General features: G+C 47.9%; 1 protein-coding gene across 1 annotated transcript in view; it reads left to right on the top strand.

Annotated features, from left to right (window-relative positions):
* Positions 1–8,715: 8,715 nt before the first annotated feature.
* Positions 8,716–23,353, top strand: part of LOC148451039 (phosphatidylinositol 3-kinase C2 domain-containing subunit gamma-like) — a gene marked incomplete at its 3' end in the record, with an annotated part of 402,128 nt that continues 387,490 nt past the window's right edge. The window contains exon 1 of the mRNA XM_088462349.1: positions 8,716–8,785. The remainder of the gene's footprint in view (positions 8,786–23,353) is intronic.

Here is a 23,353-nt window from a genome sequence, read left to right as displayed (position 1 = left end):
TCTGTATACTGGTATGTGACACTGCATAGTACCACTTCCCATGTTCTGTGTACTGGGATATGTGACACTGCATAGTACCACTTCCCCTGTTCTGTATACTGGTATGTGACACTGCATAGTACCACTTCCCCTGTTCTGTGTACTGGGATATGTGACACTGCATAGTACCACTTCCCATGTTCTGTGTACTGGGATATGTGACACTGCATAGTACCACTTCCCATGTTCTGTATACTGGAATGTGTCACTGCATAGTACCACTTCCCATGTTCTGTGTACTGGGATATGTGACACTGCATAGTACCACTTCACCTGTTCTGTATACTGGTATGTGACACTGCATAGTACCACTTCCCATGTTCTGTGTACTGGGATATGTGACACTGCATAGTACCACTTCCCCTGTTCTGTATACTGGTATGTGACACTGCATAGTACCACTTCCCCTGTTCTGTGTACTAGGATATGTGACACTGCATAGTACCACTTCCCCTGTTCTGTGTACTGGGATATGTGACACTGCATAGTACCATTTCCCATGTTCTGTGTACTGGGATATGTGACACTGCATAGTACCATTTCCCATGTTCTGTGTACTGGGATATGTGACACTGCACAGTACCACTTCCCATGTTCTGTGTACAGGGATATGTGACACTGCACAGTACAACATCCCATGTTCTGTGTACTGGAATATGTGACACTGCATAGTACCGCTTCCCATGTTCTGTGTACTGGGATATGTGACACTGCATAGTACCGCTTCCCATGTTCTGTATACTGGGATATGTGACACAGCATAGTACCGGTTCTCCTGTTCTGTATAATGGGATATGTGACACTGCATAGTACCGCTTCTCCTGTTCTGTATACTGGTATGTGACACTGCATAGTACCACTTCCCTTGTTCTGTATACTGGGATAAGTGACACTGCATAGTACCGCTTCCCATGTTCTATATCCTAGAATATGTGATTACTGCATAGTACCACTTCTCCTGTACTGTATACTAGGATATGGGACACTGCATAGTACCACTTCCCATGTTCTGTATACTGGTATGTGACACTGCATAGTACCACTTCCCATGTTCTGTATACTGGGATATGTGACACTGCATAGTACCGCTTCTCCTGTTCTGTATACTGGGATATGTGACACTGCATAGTACCGCTTCTCCTGTTCTGTGTACTGGGATATGTGACACTGCATAGTACCACTTCTCCTGTTCTGTATACTGAGATATGTGACACTGCATAGTATCACTTCTCCTGTTCTGTATACTGAGATATGTGACACTGCATAGTACCACTTCTCCTGTTCTGTATACTGAGATATGTGACACTACATAGTACCACTTCTCCTGTTCTGTATACTGAGATATGTGACACTACATAGTACCACTTCTCCTGTTCTCTGTACTCGGATATGTGACACTGCATAGTACCACTTCTCCTGTTCTCTGTACTCGGATATGTGACACTGCATAGTACCACTTCTCCTGTTCTCTGTACTCGGATATGTGACACTGCATAGTACCACTTCCCATGTTCTCTGTACTGGGATATGTGACACTGCATAGTACCACTTCCCATGTTCTCTGTACTGGGATATGTGACACTGCATAGTACCACTTCTCCTGTTCTGTATACTGAGATATGTGACACTACATAGTACCACTTCTCCTGTTCTGTATACTGAGATATGTGACACTACATAGTACCACTTCTCCTGTTCTGTGTACTGGGGTAAGTGACACTGCATAGTACCACTTCCCATGTTCTGTGTACTGGGATATGTGACAGTGCATAGAACCACTTCTCCTGTTCTGTATACTGGTATGTGACACTGCATAGTACCACTTTTCCTGTTCTGTATACTGAGATATGTGACACTGCATAGTACCACTTCTCCTGTTCTGTATACTGGGATATGTGACACTGCATAGTACCACTTCTCCTGTCCTGTATACTGGGGTATGTGACCCTGGTAAGTACCACTTCTCCTGTCTGTATACAGGGATATGTGACACTGCATAGTACCACTTCCCATGTTCTGTGTACTGGGATATGTGACACTGCATAGTACGGCTTCTCCTGTTCTGGATACTGGTATGTGACACTGCATAGTACCACTTCTCCTGTCCTGTATACTGGGATATGTGACCCTGGTAAGTACCGCTTCTGCTGTTCTGTATACTGGGATGTGACACTGCATAGTACCACTTCCCCTGTTCTGTATACTGGTATGTGACACTGCATAGTACCGCTTCTCCTGTTCTGTATACTGTGATATGTGAGACTGCATAGTACCACTTCTCCTGTTCTGTATACTGGGATATGTGACACTGCATAGTACCACATCCCTTGTTCTGTATACTGGGATATGTGACACTGCATAGTACTACTTACCATGTTCTGTGTACTGGGATATGTGACACTGCATAGTACCACTTGCCATGTTCTGTGTACTGGGATATGTGACGCTGCATAGTACCACTTCCCATGTTCTGTGTACTGGGATATGTGACACTGCATAGTACCACTTCCCATGTTCTGTATACTGGCTTGTGACACTGCATAGTACCACTTACCATGTTCTGTGTACTGGGATATGTGACACTGCATAGTACCACTTACCATGTTCTGTATACTGGTGTGTGACACTGTATAGTACCACTTCCCATATTCTGTATACTGGTATGTAACACTGCATAGTAGCACTTCTCCTGCTGTGTACTGGGATATGTGACACTGCATAGTACCACTTCCCATGTTCTGTGTACTGGGATATGTGACACTGCATAGTACCACTTCCCATGTTCTGTATACTGGAATATGTGACACTGCGTAGTACTACTTCCCATGTTCTGTGTACTGGGATATGTGACACTGCATAGTACCGCTTCCCATGTTCTGTATACTGGGATATGTGACACTGCATAGTACCGCTTCTCCTGTTCTGTATACTGGGATATGTGACACTGCATAGTACTGCTTCTCCTGTTCTGTATACTGGGATATGTGACACTGCATAGTACCAATTCCCATGTTCTGTATACTTTGATATGTAACACTGAATAGTACCACTTCCCATGTTCTGTATACTGGGATATGTGACACTGCATAGTACCACTTCTCCTGTTCTGTGTACTGGGATATGTGACACTGCATAGTACCACTTCCCATGTTCTGTATACTGGGATATGTGACACTGCATAGTACCACTTGCCATGTTCTGTGTACTGAGATATGCAACACTGCATAGTACCACTTCCCATGTTCTGTATACTGGGATATGTGACACTGCATAGTACCACTTCTCCTGCTGTATCCTGGGATATGTGACACTGCATAGTACCACTTCCCATGTTCTGTGTACTGGGATATGTGACACTGCATAGTACCACTTCCCATGTTCTATATCCTAGAATATGTGACACTGCATAGTACTACTTCCCATGTTCTGTATACTGGGATATGTGACACTGCATAGTACCACTTCCCATGTTCTATATCCTAGAGTATGTGACACTGCATAGTACCACTTCTCCTGCTGTGTACTGGGATGTGACACTGCATAGTACCGCTTCTCCTGTTCTGTATACTGGGATATGTGACACTGCATAGTACCAATTCCCATGTTCTGTATACTGGGATATGTGACACTGCATAGTACCGCTTCCCATGTTCTATATCCTAGAATATGTGACACTGCATAGTACCACTTCCCATGTCCTGTATACTGGGATATGTGACACTGTATAGTACTACTTACCATGTCATGTATTCTGGGATATGTGACACTGCATAGTACCACTTCCCATGTTCTGTATACTGGGATATGTGACACTGCATAGTACCACTTCCCATGTCCTGTATACTGGGATATGTGACACTGCATAGTACTACTTCCCATGTCATGTATTCTGGGATATGTGACACTGTATAGTACCACTTCCCATGTTCTGTATACTGGGATATGTGACACTGCATAGTACCACTTCCCATGTCCTGTATACTGGGATATGTGACACTGCATAGTATTACTTCTCCTGTTCTGTCTTGTACAGACGTGTAATAGAAAGCACACAGCACATGTGTAGTACGGCTCAGTCTGTATAAGGGAGTTGTCACAATGAAACATTTTTAATGGTTTCATTTATTTTCTCCTGCTCCCACGATCCGGACACGATGACAGATGTGTTCCTGTGTCAGATCCTGGATGTATGTAATTAGCGTGTCTGTGTGCGCTGAGTATCACCTGTTATTGCTGGAGGCGCTGATAGCATGTGTTTCTGTGTCAGATCCTGGATGTATGTAATTAGCGTGTCTGTGTGCGCTGAGTATCACCTGTTATTGCTGGAGGCGCTGATAGCATGTGTTCCTGTGTCAGATCCTGGATGTATGTAATTAGCGTGTCTGTGTGCGCTGAGTATCACCTGGTTATTGCTGGAGGCGCTGATAGCATGTGTTCCTGTGTCAGATCCTGGATGTATGTAATTAGCGTGTCTGTGTGCGCTGAGTATCACCTGGTTATTGCTGGAGGCGCTGATAGCATGTGTTCCTGTGTCAGATCCTGGATGTATGTAATTAGCGTGTCTGTGTGCGCTGAGTATCACCTGGTTATTGCTGGAGGCGCTGATAGCATGTGTTCCTGTGTCAGATCCTGGATGTATGTAATTAGCGTGTCTGTGTGCGCTGAGTATCACCTGGTTATTGCTGGAGGCGCTGATAGCATGTGTTCCTGTGTCAGATCCTGGATGTATGTAATTAGCGTGTCTGTGTGCGCTGAGTATCACCTGGTTATTGCTGGAGGCGCTGATAGCATACGTTCCTGTGTCAGATCCTGGATGTATGTAATTAGCGTGTCTGTGTGCGCTGAGTATCACCTGGTTATTGCTGGAGGCGCTGATAGCATGTGTTCCTGTGTCAGATCCTGGATGTATGTAATTAGCGTGTCTGTGTGCGCTGAGTATCACCTGGTTATTGCTGGAGGCGCTGATAGCATGTGTTCCTGTGTCAGATCCTGGATGTATGTAATTAGCGTGTCTGTGTGCGCTGAGTATCACCTGTTCCTTAGCCGTGTGTTACAGCTCTGGCTATCACCAGGGATCTTCTCTTCTCAGGGACAGACTGTGTGACGTAACGAGGGATCCCCAGCCTGTTACTACCCCTGTATCTCGTCTCCTCCCAAGGTATGGACCCAGTAATTGTGACAGCCTGTATGTCTGCTCCTCAGTATATACCTGTCAGGAGAGGGAACTGTATAACCCAGGGGTGCCCCCACTGCCTCCTATAATAAAGTCTGCGGGGTATTGTGTGGGGAGTATGAGAATGATAAATGATAAGTAACAATGCTGCAGTGTTTGTTACTAGGGGCTCTAATTACTACAATCCGCATTGGTAATGCAGATTGTAGTGTGATATTACCGAGTGACTTCAGGCAATATCACAGGGATTTACTATAAATACCTTATAGGGACAGAGCTTGCGATAAAGCTCTGTCCCTGCTAATCCCCTTCGGAGCCTTATCACAGTATTTTCGCAAAAAATAACGTGATTAAGTGCCCGCGCATGCGCAGACCGTTCGCCGCAGCTACCCCCCCTCTGGCGCTAAGCCCCGCCCCCTGCGATCGCGGCTCCCCCTCCCCCCAGCGACCTCCCCTCCCTTACACTTACCTGCATGCTCCGGGCCTCCAGTGATGTTCTCCATTCCTCCGGTCAGGTGATCTCCCATACTGCACTGGGGCCCGATCACCTGATGACCGAGCAGCAGTGCACTGTGGGAGACCAGCTGATCGGAGGGGAGTCATTACCGGAGGCCCAATCACCGGTTCCTGGAGTCAGGTAAGTAATTTTATTACAGGGACAGACTCCGGGCGCTGCTCTCCCCGTTAGAGCAGGGCAGGAGGCCGGTAACCCGGGGGAGACCCTGGATAACGCCACCTCCAGGTAACGTTATTATCACAGGGCTTCCCCCGATAATTTTTCACAATTTATTTTTAGTAACTATGGTCGGATCACATTTCTTATTACAGTTATGGGAAATGTGATCTGATTACTAACAATAAGTGATAATTAGGGGTTGGATTAGAATTTTACGAATACTACTCCAATTGCCCTGTAATAACTACAGGTGATACTAACATAATGTGCAAAGGGTGTGACAACACAAAACAGCCTTTATCACTTTATTTTAGTAAAAATAATGTTGATAAATAGAGCCCTTTGTATTGTCTGTGGTTGTCTTTGGAGCTTCCCTATGTGCAGGGAGAGAACCTCACCCCAGCCAGCTACACCCCTGGACTGAGGGATAAAAAGGAGCAGCAGAAGGGAATCGGGGTTCTTGGCCCTTTTAACACAATGGTTGGAACTGGTCTAGGACTCAGCAGATCCTACCAGATTCCTAGGCAGCGCCATCTTACAGGCTGCTGCCAGCGGACTTCACACAGCAGAGAGGCGCCCAGCGAACAGTATGCAACCAAAGTGTATTCTCTATCAGAAGTCGTCAATGGCTGTCTAACATGGTGTACCATCAGGCAACTCCAGGACCAATCCACCCGCCAACTCCAGGAACAATTAGGACTGCTGGCCCGAGGTGGAGGACTGCTGCAGAGAGGTAGAAAGAGGTGGAGGACTGCTGGAGAGAGGTGGATTGCTGGATAGGTGAAGGACTGCTGGAGAGAGGTGGGGGACTGCTGGCCAGGGCTGGAGGACTGCTGGAGAGAGGTGGATTGCTGGATAGGTGAAGGACTGCTGGAGAGAGGTGGAGGACTGCTGGAGAGAGGTGGGGGACTGCTGGAGAGAGGTGGAGGACTGCTGGAGAGAGGTGGAGGACTGCTGGAGAGAGGTGGAGGACTGCTGGAGAGAGGTGGAGGACTGCTGGAGAGAGGTGGGGGACTGCTGGCCAGGGCTGGGGGACTGCTGGAGAGAGGTGGAGGACTGCTGGTGATGAGTATTGTGTGCGATGGTGGCACATTTTCAGAATAATCTCCCTCATTCCTTGGATGATGATGGCAGAAGTCTCATGGGAACAGGTAAGAATGGCCACTGTAGACTCTGCCATGATGTTACTGTTGGTATTAATAGCCCCAGTCAGGGGCACCAAGGCCTCTTATCTCTGAGAGCTCCTCAGAATCCCTGAGGGTGTCCTTGTTCAGCTCTTGGAGATAGTCCTCAGATGTACAGAGGTGCGGCTCTGGTCCAGGAGGTGGTGGTGCCTCTGCCTCCTAGGACCGGCCCGTGGTACGCCTCTGCTCACCAGCTACATTTTTATTTTCAAAATATATTTATTGGATTTTCAAAAATGTACAATGAACAAATATTAAAGAAACATGTTCACCCTATAGAAGGATACACTGTACATACAGCAAATAACTCAATGCTGGAAAAGTACAATGAAAAAGGAAAAGGGAAAATATACGATAAGATTCCAGAAACAATGGGGTAAAATACACAGCAAAAATATGAGGAATGTCATAAAAATAAATACAAGTAGCTGATTGGCTGGTACATTCTCATTAGCATATTGGAATTTTTGAACCATCTTTAAAACCAGAGATACATAGACAAAGACATTTCAGGGGATTGTGAGAGTCTTTATATAAACACCAGTCCGTAGACTCCAACATGTTATATCATCTACACGTTACAGTAAGAACAGAAAAGTAACATTAGACCCATCTCTGTGTACGGTGACATCGCCTCCATTCTGCTTCTCCTTCCTTTATAATAAACATTTCGTCATTCATCTTTAACTCTGCAACGTTTGGCACATTAATCACTGGGGTTTCTGTGTATAGGTTCTAAGTACTGTACGCATTACCTGCGCCATTATCAGGTACGCCATTATTTACCTTTCATTTTACAATATTACACACATTATAACTTTCCTTTTGCCTCATTTCCAGCATTTCTGTCCCTCACACCGGGGTCTATTTATAAATTAATGCGCTTTTCCTTTGTAAAATACCGCCACTTACACAGATTGTCGCACCCCTATATTTAAATAGCACAAACTGTGGAAACCGACCTCTCTGGTGAGTGACACCTGCCCCCAGTATCCCCGTTACCTAGTGCGCACATTATCCGGGCACCGGCAGGAAAGGCTACCCATGCGCACTAAACACTGATTTTGTACTGCGCCTGCGAGGCCTTACCGACTCGCACATCTGGAAAAAGTCCGCCAACTTCAGACTGCGCATCGGGAGCCGGTGATCTGCCCCCACATACACCGAAGCTGGGTACACACCTAAAATATATATCGCCTGTACACACTGGCCGACGGGCGCAGAATATACTGGCTGATCAATTGATTGGTCGATATATCTGCCAGTGTGATCCCAGCTTAAAGTACACACGGAACCATCACAAGATGGAACCAGGACAGCAGTGCGCTGCGATTGTCAGGTGCGGGGGATCGATGCGATATCTCCCGCTATCAGCTTTGTAATATATTAATACATACTTTACTTAAATAACGTGGAAATCGCTGTGCCCGGGTTATTTATGGGGCAGAACGGATTGATAAATAGGCCAGAAAGGTGCAGAGACAAATCTCCCATGACCATGAGATCTGTAGGGATCATACGTGATGTCTGCAGAGGAATGTGATCCCCCCACAGATCTCCATGCGGGAAATGTGAGAGCCGGGAAATGCTGGCTGTGACTCTGGGCAGGTGTCCCTCCAAAAATAAACAGGGGGAGAGGACGATGGCAGCCAGATGAGACGCTTATTATACAGCGCAGGGCCCGAGACCTCCTGCCTGCCGGGACAGAACACGGTAATATAGGATAATACACAAACTGTATAGATATAGAAGATCAGCATCTCGTGGTGCAGAGACCCCCCCCAGCGTTGGTCAGTATAACTGGGGTCTCTCTCTGGCTGATTACTATGCGCTGGACACATTTGTTAGTGATCTCTGGGCCTGATTCAGAGCCGCTCGTAAGCGGCCGCTCATTCACTCCGAGCGATGTTTGCCCAACTGCGCATGCGTACGGATCGTTATACGCATGCGCGAACCAGTCAGTGCGGCCGAAATTCATGTGCTCGCAAAATAGCGAATGCCTGATAATATGAGTGACAGAAAGAGGCGTTTGTGGGTGGTATCAGGGGAAGGTGCTTGAAAACGGGGAGGGGAGATCAGAACGCAGTCGTGCTTAAAGGTCAAAACGGGCGTTTTATGGGTGTGCATAATTAATACAGCAGCGTCACTGGGTTATTTTATAGTCAGAACTGCTCGCAAAATTGTAGTAGGAAAAACCAACCACAAGAATAGCGAGCAGTTCATACGCTGGTCGATGTACTCGATTAATGTAATAAATAGCGGACATGACGTAGGCATTTTGTTCACTCGTTCAGACATAGAGGCGTGAACAGACCGCAAAGAGCGAACGGTTCATTTGAATAGCCACCCCTATTTTCTGGACGAACGACCGCAAATAGCGTCCGGCTCTGAATCAGGCCCTGTGTCCCTAAATTCACATTCTGCAAACATGATAATTCATAAATAGAGCCGGGGGGACGTCTCCGCGTTCTGCTGGGTGGTGATAGGACATTTTCCCACAGCCAAAAGTGGAACAAGGCAAAAACTCTGTGGAACAATTTAGAAAGTTTTGTTAACCTATAAATAATATTATAAGTAATTTCCTTGTAATTTGCATTGTAGGGTTCAATGCCGGATTTGTAGGGGGGCTCCCAATATGTGATCATATATATGTGCACCAGCACTCATCCCCACCAGGGCTGGTTTTAGACTTTGTGGAGCTAATGGGGGGCGTGGCATGATCGGGGGAGTGGCCATGTCCATCCCCCCCACCCCAAAAAACAAAAAAATAGTGAATGTGGGGTCACTTCCATGCTGCACGGGGGGGGGGGGCATCATTCGCCAGGGGGAGGGGGCAGTTTGCTTAATTCTTACCATGTGAAGACAGGCAGGTCCCTTCTCCTTGCTGCTGTTCCTCCGTCTTCTGTCCCATGGGCGCTCTCAGAATGCCATGCTCTACGTCATCACACCCAGCGCCGGCATTCTGGGAGCGAACAACAGCGCTGTTTGTAAATAAGGCACCGCAGCTAGTAATATGCTGGCAGGCAAGAGCAGCAGGGCGCTGTCAGAAAAGATGGCGCCAGCGAGGAAACTGCAGCCGTGCCCTCAGGCCAGTGCCCCAGGAGATAGTCCCGCTTGTCTGCCCCTAGGACTGCCACTGATCTCTATGCGTTCTGTACGAGCGGCTGCAGTGCCTGTAGCTCCAACCGCTCCCAACGAGAAAATCTGGAAATGAGGATGAAGGAAGAAGGTTTTCCAGCCCTCACAATCCTTCCCTGAGCCTCCATTTCTTGGCCCATCCAGTATAAGCCACAACCACTCACCAATCCTGAGATCTAGATATAAGATCTCCAAGCTGAACTCGCCAGGTCTCCCGTCGACGGGCCTCTCCTATGCTTGGAACAGGGGTCTCCCGTCTCCGGGCCTCTCCTATGCTTGTGACTTTTGGATGCAGGGGGTCTCCCATCTCCGGGCCTCTCCTATGCTTGGAACAGGGGTCTCCCGTCTCTGGACCTCTCCTATACTTGTGACTTTTGGATGCAGGGGTCTCCCGTCTCTGGGCCTCTCGTATGCTTGGAACAGGGGTCTCCCGTCTCCGGCCTCTCCTATGCTTGTGACTTTTGGATGCAGGGGGTCTCCCATCTCCGGGCCTCTCCTATGCTTGGAACAGGGGTCTCCCGTCTCTGGACCTCTCCTATGCTTGTGACTTTTGGATGCAGGGGTCTCCCGTCTCCGGGCCTCTCCTATGCTTGTGACTTTTGGCTGCAGGGGTCTCCCATCTCCGGGCCTCTCCTATGCTTGGAACAGGGGTCTCCCGTCTCCGGGCCTCTCCTATGTTTGTGACTTGTGGCTGCAGGGAGAGAGCTGGTTCTGCCGTCTGCCTTATATTGCGGGGGAAGTGTAAGTGAGGTCTAGCTTACGGACACTCACCTCAAAGACTAAGGAGAGTCCCGGACAGGTAGCGTCTCCAATACATCACAATGCTAGCCAGATATGTGTAGGATCAATGGGGTCTATTTACTAAGCTTTGGACGGAGATAAAGTGAACAGAGATAATGGGCCTCATTCAGAGGCGGTCGTAGGATGCAAGCGGTCGTTCAGAAACAGGGCGGCCGCTTGCATCCTGAATGGCCGCCTCCATGTCGGTTGTTAGGCTGTGGGTTAACACCCACAGCTCTAACGACGGCTAAGGGAGATGGTCGCGATGGTCCAGACCATCGCGACCATCAGGGCTTACGACGAGACCCTAGGGTAGGGTCTCGTCAACCTTAAGCCCCAGGGAGCTTACTGCTGTGTTTCAGCAGGAATCTCCCCACTGACATCACTGATGTCAGTGGGGCCGCCCCCAAACGGCTAGCATTCCAGGGGGAACGCCTCCGTTTGGGCAGACACGCCTCCTTCCCGCCCAGCAAACGGAGTGAGCTGTCAATCAACATCGACAACTCGCTCCGTCTGCTTCGACCACCCGTCGTTAGCGGGGGCTCGCGCATTTGCATGACGTAGCAAACTCCGTTATGTGCATGCCCTGTGAACCAACATCGAGTCGGTTGCGAGCGCTCGCGACCGACTCTGGGCCTTATTCAAAGTACCAGCCAATCAGCTCCTAACTGCCATGTCACAGGCTGTGTTTGAAAAATGACAGTCAGGAGCTGATTGGCTGGTACATTATCACTTTATCTCCTAACAAAGCTTAGTAACTAGACCCCATGTCTCTAAGAGGAGACCAATAGACTTAGAGCAAGTTTACCCTTCGCTGAGTGAGGGAGATAGTCTGAGGGATGACTGACACTTACTGGATGAGTGAATTGTCATAACTTTGCCGTTTGGCCTTAGGGCCTGATTCAGAGCTGCTCGTAAGCGGCAGCTCGTTCGCTCCGAGCGATGTGCGCACATCTGCGCGTGCGTATGGGGTTTAGTACGAATGCGCGAACCAGTCAGTGCGGTCAAAAATCGTGTGCTCGCAAAATAGCGTCCGGCTCTGAATCAGGCCCTTAGATCTCAGTTATTATGTACGGTGTGTGAACACCTGAATGTAGCCGCACAATGCACGGGCGTACACTACAGACACAAAGTACAGTATGCTCCCCTAGTGCTAAGTGTGGGTGTCACGCACTGACCGAAACTTTACTACTCGCACATTCAATCCCCACAGTACAGTGTCGGGGGAAACAATGACTGACAAATACAACAGACACAGTAATAGCGCACACTGTACTGCCCCTATGTACCTGGTGATTTATCCGTTTGCCTGGGTACAGGTGCTACCTCCCCAAGCCGGCCGGCCCCTGCTGATATCTATGTGCCCACAACTTATATCCAGGGCCTTAAGCCGCATATTCACTTGCAGATATAAATGAGCGATTGAACGATTACAACATCGTTATTGTTCAATCGCTCATTAATCGTGCAGTATAATGTCGGAAACTACCAGCGATGCGCACTCCGACATCAATCATCGGCTGAATATGACGGCCAGTCTGCTGATAGCGACAGACTGGCCATGTTCAGGGATGAGGGAGGGTCCCGGCACTGACTGAAATATCACTCAGTGTAGGCACTACAGGGGAAGAGGAACGACGGTACGATGGCGATGTCGTAATCGTACCATCGTTCCACTATCTGCGAGTGGATACGCGGCATTATATCTACTATCAGAATCTCGCTCCTTTCATTAAACCTGGGACCTTGTGCATTAATTAAGGGCAAAGTGCTGCAGCCTTTTTGGGGAGATTTTGGTGGCAGAAAACCAGGGACAGTATTTGGCAGGAATAAGGGGGATTGCCAAGCTTATGAACATGCCCCACAGGCCTAATGCCCGAATACTACAGTGACCCACAGGCCTAATGCCCGACTACTGCAGTGACCCACAGGCCTAATGCCCGACTACTGCAGTGACCCACAGGCCTAATGCCCGAATACTACAGTGACCCACAGGCCTAATGCCCGAATACTACAGTGACCCACAGGCCTAATGCCCGAATACTACAGTGACCCACAGGCCTAATGCCCGACTACTGCAGTGACCCACAGGCCTAATGCCCGAATACTGCAGTGACCCACAAGGCCTAATGCCCGAATACTACAGTGACCCACAAGGCCTAATGCCCGAATACTACAGTGACCCACAGGCCTAATGCCCGAATACTGCAGTGACCCACAGGCCTAATGCCCGAATACTGCAGTGACCCACAGGCCTAATGCCCGAATACTACAGTGACCCACAGGCCTAATGCCCGAATACTGCAGTGACCCAACAGGCCTAATGCCCGAATACTACAGTGACCCACAGGCCTAATGCCCGAAGCTACACCTGCCAGATGGTCCATAGCATCCCCGAAGCCTCGGTGGTCTAGGGGTACAATGGAAAGAAACTCATCCCCATGGGCCCCACATACAGTATGGCTAGTAGGGTGCCTTGAACAGCAGCGCTGCTCGGATAGTACAAAGGACGCTGCCGCCCCGCACCCAGCAGCGCTGCTCGGATAGTACAAAGGACACTGCGGCCCCGCACCCTGCAGCGCTGCTCGGATAGTACAAAGGACACTGCGGCCCCGCACCCTGCAGCTCTGCCCGGATAGTACAAAGGACACTGCGGCCCTGCAGCTCTGCTCGGATAGTACAAAGGACACTGCGGCCCCGCACCCAGCAGCTCTGCTCGGATAGTACAAAGGATACTGCGGCCCCGCACCCAGCAGCTCTGCTCGGATAGTACAAAGGATACTGCGGCCCTGCACCCTGCAGCTCTGCTCGGATAGTACAAAGGACACTGCGGCCCTGCAGCTCTGCTCGGATAGTACAAAGGACACTGCGGCCCCGCACCCAGCAGCTCTGCTCAGATAGTAGAAAGGACACTGCGGCCCTGCACCCAGCAGCTCTGCTCGGATAGTACAAAGGACACTGCGGCCCCGCACCCAGCAGCTCTGCTCAGATAGTACAAAGGACACTGCGGCCCCGCACCCAGCAGCGCTGCTCAGATAGTACAAAGGACACTGCGGCCCCGCACCCAGCAGCTCTTGCTCGGATAGTACAAAGGACACTGCGGCCCCGCACCCAGCAGCGCTGCTCGGATAGTACAAAGGACACTGCGGCCCCGCACCCAGCAGCTCTTGCTCGGATAGTACAAAGGACACTGTGGCCCCGCACCCAGCAGCTCTTGCTCGGATAGTACAAAGGACACTGCGGCCCCGCACCCAGCAGCTCTTGCTCGGATAGTACAAAGGACACTGCGGCCCCGCACCCAGCAGCTATTGCTCGGATAGTACAAAGGACACTGCGGCCCTGCACCCAGCAGCGCTGCTTGGATAGTACAAAGGACATTGCGGCCCCACACCCTGCAGCGCTGCTCGGATAGTACAAAGGACACTGCGGCCCAGCAGCTCTGCTCAGATAGTACAAAGGACACTGCGGCCCTGCACCCAGCAGCTCTGCTCGGATAGCACAAAGGACACTGCGGCCCTGCATCCCAGCAGCGCTGCTCAGATAGTACAAAGGACACTGCGGCCCCGCACCCACCAGCGCTGCCCGGATAGTACAAAGGACACTGCGGCCCTGCACCCAGCAGCTCTGCTCAGATAGTACAAAGGACACTGCGGCCCTGCACCCAGCAGTGCTGCTCGGATAGTACAAAGGACGCTGCTCGGATAGTACAAAGGACACTGCGGCCCCGCACCCAGCAGCGCTGCTCGGATAGTACAAAGGACACTGCGGCCCCGCACCCAGCAGCGCTGCTCGGATAGTACAAAGGACACTGCGGCCCCGCACCCAGCAGCTCTTGCTCGGATAGTACAAAGGACACTGCGGCCCCGCACCCAGCAGCTCTTGCTCGGATAGTACAAAGGACACTGCGGCCCTGCATCCCGCCCGCATTGTGTAGAGTAACCGGTTAGTTCTACACCTTCTCCTTCCTGCACCTCATATTATGTCACGTTTGGGGGAAGGGCCGGCACAGGGTCCCGAGGAGACCGGCTCTTGTCGCTGGACACTATATCACTCCTGGCTTCCCAAAGTCTGGAGATAAGAAACTCACACACATGACCCTAATGACTAATAATTACCTTAGCTCTGGTAACCTCCATGCATTAACCCTTCCAGCACATTGCTGGCGCTGAGCTCACCTATGGGCAGGATCATGGAGGCTCAGCAGATGTATGGACATATAGATAGTAATAATACAATCATCATCATCTATTTATATGGCGCCACAAGTGTTCTGAAGCGCCTTACACAGTACGTAAACTACAGTGACTTACAGTACAATACAGTACAGGACAGGACATGGATAATATATATTGTTACATTTGTGACCATAACACCCAGTTAAGCAACAGAGCGAAGTAGCCAAGTGTTAGGTGCCCTGGTGGGGGGTAGGAAGTAGATGAATGTAGAGTAAGGAGAAGAGGGTAGAAGGTCCTGCTCATAGGAGCTTACATTCTGTACTCAGTCATAGGTGTGCTCATTCCTAAGAGAGCGCGTTCCTGCGCGCTTAACCTGGTTATCTCCCGGCATGGCAGCGACCTCAGCGAATTATCTTCCAGTATGTAGCTTGGAGCTGTCAGGAAAGTGATTACGCATTTCCTGGGAATGAGTCACAAAGACACAACCTGTTTTACGGCAATACAAAGTCCTTGCAGCAGGTGTGTAATGTGTGTGTAATGCAGCAAGATCCCTCAGGAGCCCCAGTCATGACTTTCCTTCCCACCTACAATAACTATGACCACAGACAGGTAAGAGGCTTCCTAAACATGTCCGTACTCACGTAACACAAACACCTGAGGAAGGACACAGGTAACACCTGAGCAGTAATGCAGGTAATACACATATCGGAGTAATAACACAGGTAATACACACATGAATAATATAACACAGATAATACATACACCTGAGTAATATTACAGGTAACAAACACCTGAGTAATAACATAGGTAATACACACATGAATAATAACACAGATAACACACATACCTGAGTAATAACACAGGTAACACACATACCTGAGTAATAACACAGATAACACACATACCTGAGTAATAACACAGATAACACACATACCTGAGTAATAACACAGGTAACACACATACCTGAGTAATAACACAGATAACACACATACCTGAGTAATAACACAGGTAACACAGATAACACACATACCTGAGTAATAACACAGATCACACACATACCTGAGTAATAACACAGGTAACACAGATAACACACATACCTGAGTATTAACACAGATAACACACCTACCTGAGTAATAACACAGATCACACAGATAACACACATACCTGAGTATTAACACAGATAACACAGATAACACACATACCTGAGTATTAACACAGATAACACAGATAACACACATACCTGAGTAATAATACAGATAACACACATACCTGAGTAATAACACAGGTAACACAGATAACACACATACCTGAGTAATAACACAGATAACACAGATAACACACATACCTGAGTAATAACACAGGTAACACAGATAACACACATACCTGAGTAATAACACAGGTAACACAGATAACACACATACCTGAGTAATAACACAGGTAACACAGATAACACACATACCTGAGTAATAACACAGGTAATACAGATAACACACATACCTGAGTAATAACACAGGTAACACAGATAACACACATACCTGAGTAATAACACAGATAACACAGATAACACACATACCTGAGTAATAACACAGGTAACACAGATAACACACATACCTGAGTAATAACACAGATAACACACATACCTGAGTAATAACACAGATAACACACATACCTGAGTATTAACACAGATAACACAGATAACACACATACCTGAGTATTAACACAGATAACACACATACCTGAGTAATAATACAGATAACACACATACCTGAGTAATAACACAGGTAACACAGATAACACACATACCTGAGTAATAACACAGATAACACACATACCTGAGTAATAACACAGGTAACACAGATAACACACATACCTGAGTAATAACACAGATAACACACATACCTGAGTAATAACACAGATAACACACCTACCTGAGTAATAACACAGATAACACAGATAACACACCTACCTGAGTAATAACACAGATAACACAGATAACACACATACCTGAGTATTAACACAGATAACACACATACCTGAGTATTAACACAGATAACACAGATAACACACATACCTGAGTATTAACACAGATAACACACATACCTGAGTAATAATACAGATAACACACATACCTGAGTAATAACACAGATAACACACATACCTGAGTAATAACACAGATAACACACATACCTGAGTAATAACACAGATAACACACATACCTGAGTAATAACACAGATAACACACATACCTGAGTAATAACACAGATAACACACATACCTGAGTAATAACACAGATAACACACATACCTGAGTAATAACACAGATAACACACCTACCTGAGTAATAACACAGATAACACAGATAACACACATACCTGAGTATTAACACAGATAACACACCTACCTGAGTGATAACACACATACCTGAGTAATAACACAGATAACACACATACCTGAGTAATAACACAGATAACACACATACCTGAGTAATAACACAGATAACACACATACCTGAGTAATAACACAGATAACACACATACCTGAGTATTAACACAGATAACACACATACCTGAGTATTAACACAGATAACACACCTACCTGAGTAATAACACAGGTAACACACCTACCTGAGTAATAACACAGATAACACACATACCTGAGTATTAACACAGATAACACACATACCTGAGTAATAACACAGATAACACACATACCTGAGTAATAACACAGATAACACACATACCTGAGTAATAACACAGATAACACACCTACCTGAGTAATAACACAGATAACACACCTACCTGAGTAATAACACAGATAACACAGATAACACACATATCTGAGTAATAACACAGATAACACAGATAACACACCTACCTGAGTAATAACACAGATAACACACCTACCTGAGTAATAACACAGATAACACACCTACCTGAGTAATAACACAGATAACACAGATAACACACCTACCTGAGTAATAACACAGATAACACACCTACCTGAGTAATAACACAGATAACACACCTACCTGAGTAATAACACAGATAACACACCTACCTGAGTAATAACACAGATAACACACATACCTGAGTAATAACACAGATAACACACATACCTGAGTAATAACACAGATAACACACATACCTGAGTAATAATACAGATCACACACATACCTGAGTAATAACACAGATAACACACATACCTGAGTAATAACACAGATAACACACATACCTGAGTAATAATACAGATCACACACATACCTGAAATTCTTTGCTCACAAATCAGTATTGGACAAAGGCGCAGTTTCACTACCGATCACAACTGCAATAGCGATTACGCACGCAGTCTCACTGTGATAGTATGCGAATCCATTGCAATCGCTAAACTGTCGCAGCACTACATAAGAACGCCCACCTTACCTCACACACATCCGTAATCCTGAGCGAGACTGCGACACCATCGGTAACAGCGAGCACCATCACAGCATCACACACACTTACACAGGCTCTGACCTTACTCAGGAATTGCTAACCTCAGCGCACGCTATGACGCCTGCGTAGGGCATCGCCGTGGATAATTTATGCACGCCCCTGCTACGGCGTTCAAATGCACTGGCACGCCTGCGTTTCGTCGACCACACTCCATCACCTCCCACAAACGGTAGTTCCTGTCTAACTCTGCGATGGGTCTGCGTAGTCGCAGTGGAGTGTTCGCGCACGCATGCGCAGTACGTGACAATCGGCCGATAGCGTGCATAAATCGCAGTTGCGATCCTTGCTGAATCAGGCCTGGAGTCGGTCTCTGGGCACATGTACATAGAAGATCAATGACACACACGTGTGCTGGCTTCTTTATCAGTCACTGCTGGGTATAGTCTGTCATAAAGGTTTATTAAACAGCTCAATATGGGCTGCAGAGCTTACAATCAATAGTCCCAAGAATTCAATGTCCGCTCTACTAGAATTGGGATCACATAAGTTACAATGTCACCAAATGGACAGAACCCTGATATAATTACTTGTAGTAATGATGAAAAACACTAATTATAATAATGAGCCGTCCTTATAGTGTAGCACAGGACTGGGTAACAAGCGGGTCTCCAGCTGCTGTAGAACTACACATCCCAGCATGAACAAACACAGGTTTAGCACACTGTAACAGGAAATGTGTGGCAGGGCATGCTGGTATGGGTAGTGTCACAGCAGCTGGCATGTTCCCTACCACGTACATGTGTGACCATATCAGAGGACATGTCTGTATTATAAAATATAGATATAATCACCAGGTATAATCTGTAGAGATGAGCGCAGATCCCCCAGTTTTGGTTCAGATTATATTTTGGATATCTTTAAACTAGATTAAAAAAAAAACTAAACTGATGTAATTAGGACCCGTTTACATACAACCCAAAACCTGAGATTTGTTTTCTAAAATCCATGATCCGAATTTACAGCAGACCCGAGCCGGGAACTCGGACGCCCCGAAGTTCAGGTGTGCGCGGCCTTCAGGAAAATAAAATAATCTCTAATAGTTTCCACAACGCACTTTCCATATCATTATTACCCAGCATTCCAGACTGCTGCTGGGTATAATAATGTCCTGTACATACAGCGGTTACTGTGTATAGTATAATAATGTCCTGTACATACAGCGGTTACTGTGTATAACTGTCTGTGTATAGTATAATAATGTCCTGTACATACAGCGGTTACTGTGTATTTATTATTATTATTCTCCTTTATTTATATGGCGCCACAAGGGTTCCGCAGCGCCTTACAAAGTACAGAAACAAATGAGCCCACAAGACAACAATTATTAACAGTACAGACAATGTAGGACAAGTACATGATCTATAAACAATGCTGCATAACACCTAAATAAGTAGCAGGGTATTAGCAACCAAGTATTAGGTGCCGTTGCGAATGAAAGTAAAAGTAAAGCAAGAAGAAGCACGTGAGGGAAGAGGGCCCTGCTCGTGAGAGCTTACATTCTAAAAGGGGAGGGGAAGACAAACAGGGGAGACACAGATGGGCTAGATAGTGAGGAAGGAGCATAGAGCAGTGGGTTAGGATGAGCGCTGGAGAGCATTGAGGAAGAAATGGGTCTTGAGGGCCCATTTGAAGATTAAGAGCCAGGAAGCCAAGTGATGGAGGAATTTTGCAGGAGCAGTGGTGTCAGAGGGGTATAGCCAGGGTTTGGTGATGGCTAGGAGAATCCAGGCATCGCAGATGAAGTGCTCATGAACAGGGACCAGTTTATTATAGACAAAACTGGCTTTCCAGAGGGAACAGGAGAGAGGGACAGAGTTAAGAGGCGAGAGGAGAATGAGATTATTAGGGTTGATGTAGTGTGGAGGTGATATTGATCTAGAGAAGGGGGATTAGGAGTGTGGGGTTATGTGGCTGGCTTCTGAATGAGGAAGGGTGACAGCAGGTGGTGGGTAAGGTGGAGGTTTAGTGTGGTGTGGGGGGGGGGGGGGAGGACAGGTAACTTGGAGAAAAGAGAGGGTGCAGGGTTTAGTGGTGGTGCAGCAGGACCATGGTGGAAGAGAAGTGAATAATACTGGAGTTGTGGGAGATGCAGTGGAGAGACTGACATGTGATGAAGAGAGACAGAGGAGGGGGAGAACGTAGAGGGGACTATGGATGGAGAAAAGAGGTAGAGGTGGTAGAGGAGAAAATAATGTAGCAGCTGAGTGAGGGAAGAGTAGAAGAAAAGAGACATCGTGTAGATGAGGCAGTTGGGGGGGAAAAAGTCAGTAGTAGTAATGAGTGTGAGATGAGGCAGTTGGGGGGAGTCAGTAGTAGTAATGAGTGTGAGATGAGGCAGTTGGGGGGGGCAGTAGTAGTAATGAGTGTGAGATGAGGCAGTTAGGGGGGGTCAGTAGTAGTAATGAGTGTGAGATGAGGCAGTGGGGGGGGGGGGAGTCAGTAGTAGTAATGAGTGTGAGATGAGGCAGTTGGGGGGGAAAAAGTCAGTAGTAGTAATGAGTGTGAGATGAGGCAGTTGGGGGGAGTCAGTAGTAGTAATGAGTGTGAGATGAGGCAGTTGGGGGGGGCAGTAGTAGTAATGAGTGTGAGATGAGGCAGTTAGGGGGGGTCAGTAGTAGTAATGAGTGTGAGATGAGGCAGTGGGGGGGGGGGAGTCAGTAGTAGTAATGAGTGTGAGATGAGGCAGTTGGGGGGGAAAAAGTCAGTAGTAGTAATGAGTGTGAGATGAGGCAGTTGGGGGGAGTCAGTAGTAGTAATGAGTGTGAGATGAGGCAGTTGGGGGGGGCAGTAGTAGTAATGAGTGTGAGATGAGGCAGTTAGGGGGGGTCAGTAGTAGTAATGAGTGTGAGATGAGGCAGTGGGGGGGGGGGGGGAGTCAGTAGTAGTAATGAGTGTGAGATGAGGCAGTTGGGGGGGGGGGGAGTCAGTAGTAGTATTGAGTGTGAGATGAGGCAGTTGGGGGGAGTCAGTAGTAGTAATGAGTGTGAGATGAGGCAGTTGGGGGGAGTCAGTAGTAGTAATGAGTGTGAGATGAGGCAGTTGGGGGGAGTCAGTAGTAGTAGTGAGTGTGGGATGAGGGAGTTGGGGGGGAGTCAGTAGTAGTAATGAGTGTGAGATGAGGCAGTTGGGGGGAGTCAGTAGTAGTAATGAGTGTGAGATGAAGCAGTTAGGGGGGGTCAGTAGTAGTAATGAGTGTGAGATGAGGCAGTGGGGGGGAGTCATTACTACTACTGAGTGTGAGATGAGGGAGTTGGGGGGGAGTCAGTAGTAGTAATGAGTGTGAGATGAGGCAGTTGGGGGGGGGGGGGAGTCAGTAGTAGTATTGAGTGTGAGATGAGGCAGTTGGGGGGAGTCAGTAGTAGTAATGAGTGTGAGATGAGGCAGTTGGGGGGAGTCAGTAGTAGTAATGAGTGTGAGATGAGGGAGTTGGGGGGGAGTCAGTAGTAGTAGTGAGTGTGAGATGAGGCAGTTGGGGGGGTCAGTAGTAGTAATGAGTGTGAGATGAGGCAGTTGGGGGGGTCAGTAGTAGTAATGAGTGTGAGATGAGGCAGTTGGGGGGGTCAGTAGTAGTAATGAGTGTGAGATGAGGCAGTTGGGGGGGTCAGTAGTAGTAATGAGTGAGATGAGGCAGTTGGGGGGGGGGAGTCAGTAGTAGTAATGAGTATGAGATGAGGCAGTTGGGGGGGTCAGTAGTAGTAATGAGTGTGAGATGAGGCAGTTGGGGGGGGAGTCAGTAGTAGTAATGAGTGTGAGATGAGGGAGTTGGGGGGGAGTAAGTAGTAGTAATGAGTGTGAGATGAGGCAGTTGGGGGGGGGGAGTCAGTAGTAGTAATGAGTGTGAGATGAGGCAGTTGGGGGGGAGTCAGTAGTAGTAATGAGTGTGAGATGAGGCAGTTGGGGGGGGTCAGTAGTAGTAATGAGTGTGAGATGAGGGAGTTGGGGAGGGAGTCAGTAGTAGTAATGAGTGTGAGATGAGGGAGTTGGGGAGGGAGTCAGTAGTAGTAATGAGTGTGAGATGAGGCAGTTGGGGGTGGGGAGCCAGTAGTAGTAATGAGTGTGAGATGAGGGAGGAGTCAGTAGTAGTAATGAGTGTGAGATGAGGCAGTTGGGGAGGGAGTCAGTAGTAGTAATGAGTGTGAGATGAGGCAGTTGGGGGTGGGGAGCCAGTAGTAGTAATGAGTGTGAGATGAGGGAGGAGTCAGTAGTAGTAATGAGTGTGAGATGAGGCAGTTGGGGGGGTCAGTAGTAGTAATGAGTGTGAGATGAGGCAGTTGGGGGGGGGGTCAGTAGTAGTAATGAGTGTGAGATGAGGCAGTTGGGGGGGGGGCAGTAGTAGTAATGAGTGTGAGATGAGGCAGTTGGGGGGGGGGCAGTAGTAGTAATGAGTGTGAGATGAGGCAGTTGGGGGGGGTCAGTAGTAGTAATGAGTGTGAGATGAGGCAGTTGGGGGGGGGGCAGTAGTAGTAATGAGTGTGAGATGAGGCAGTTGGGGGGGGGGCAGTAGTGGGCAGTAGTAGTAATGAGTGTGAGATGAGGCAGTTGGGGGGGGTCAGTAGTAGTAATGAGTGTGAGATGAGGCAGTGGGGGGGGGGGGGGGGGAGTCAGTAGTAGTAATGAGTGTGAGATGAGGGAGTTGGGGGGGGAGTCAGTAGTAGTAATGAGTGTGAGATGAGGCAGTTGGGGGGAGTCAGTAGTAGTA

Source organism: Taudactylus pleione, unplaced genomic scaffold, assembly GCF_031769625.1.
Source record: "Taudactylus pleione unplaced genomic scaffold, aTauple2 ptg001198l, whole genome shotgun sequence".
Classification (NCBI taxonomy): domain Eukaryota; kingdom Metazoa; phylum Chordata; class Amphibia; order Anura; family Myobatrachidae; genus Taudactylus; species Taudactylus pleione.
The sequence above is the reverse complement of the archived record's forward strand: the minus strand, read 5'-3'. Positions and strand labels throughout refer to the sequence as shown.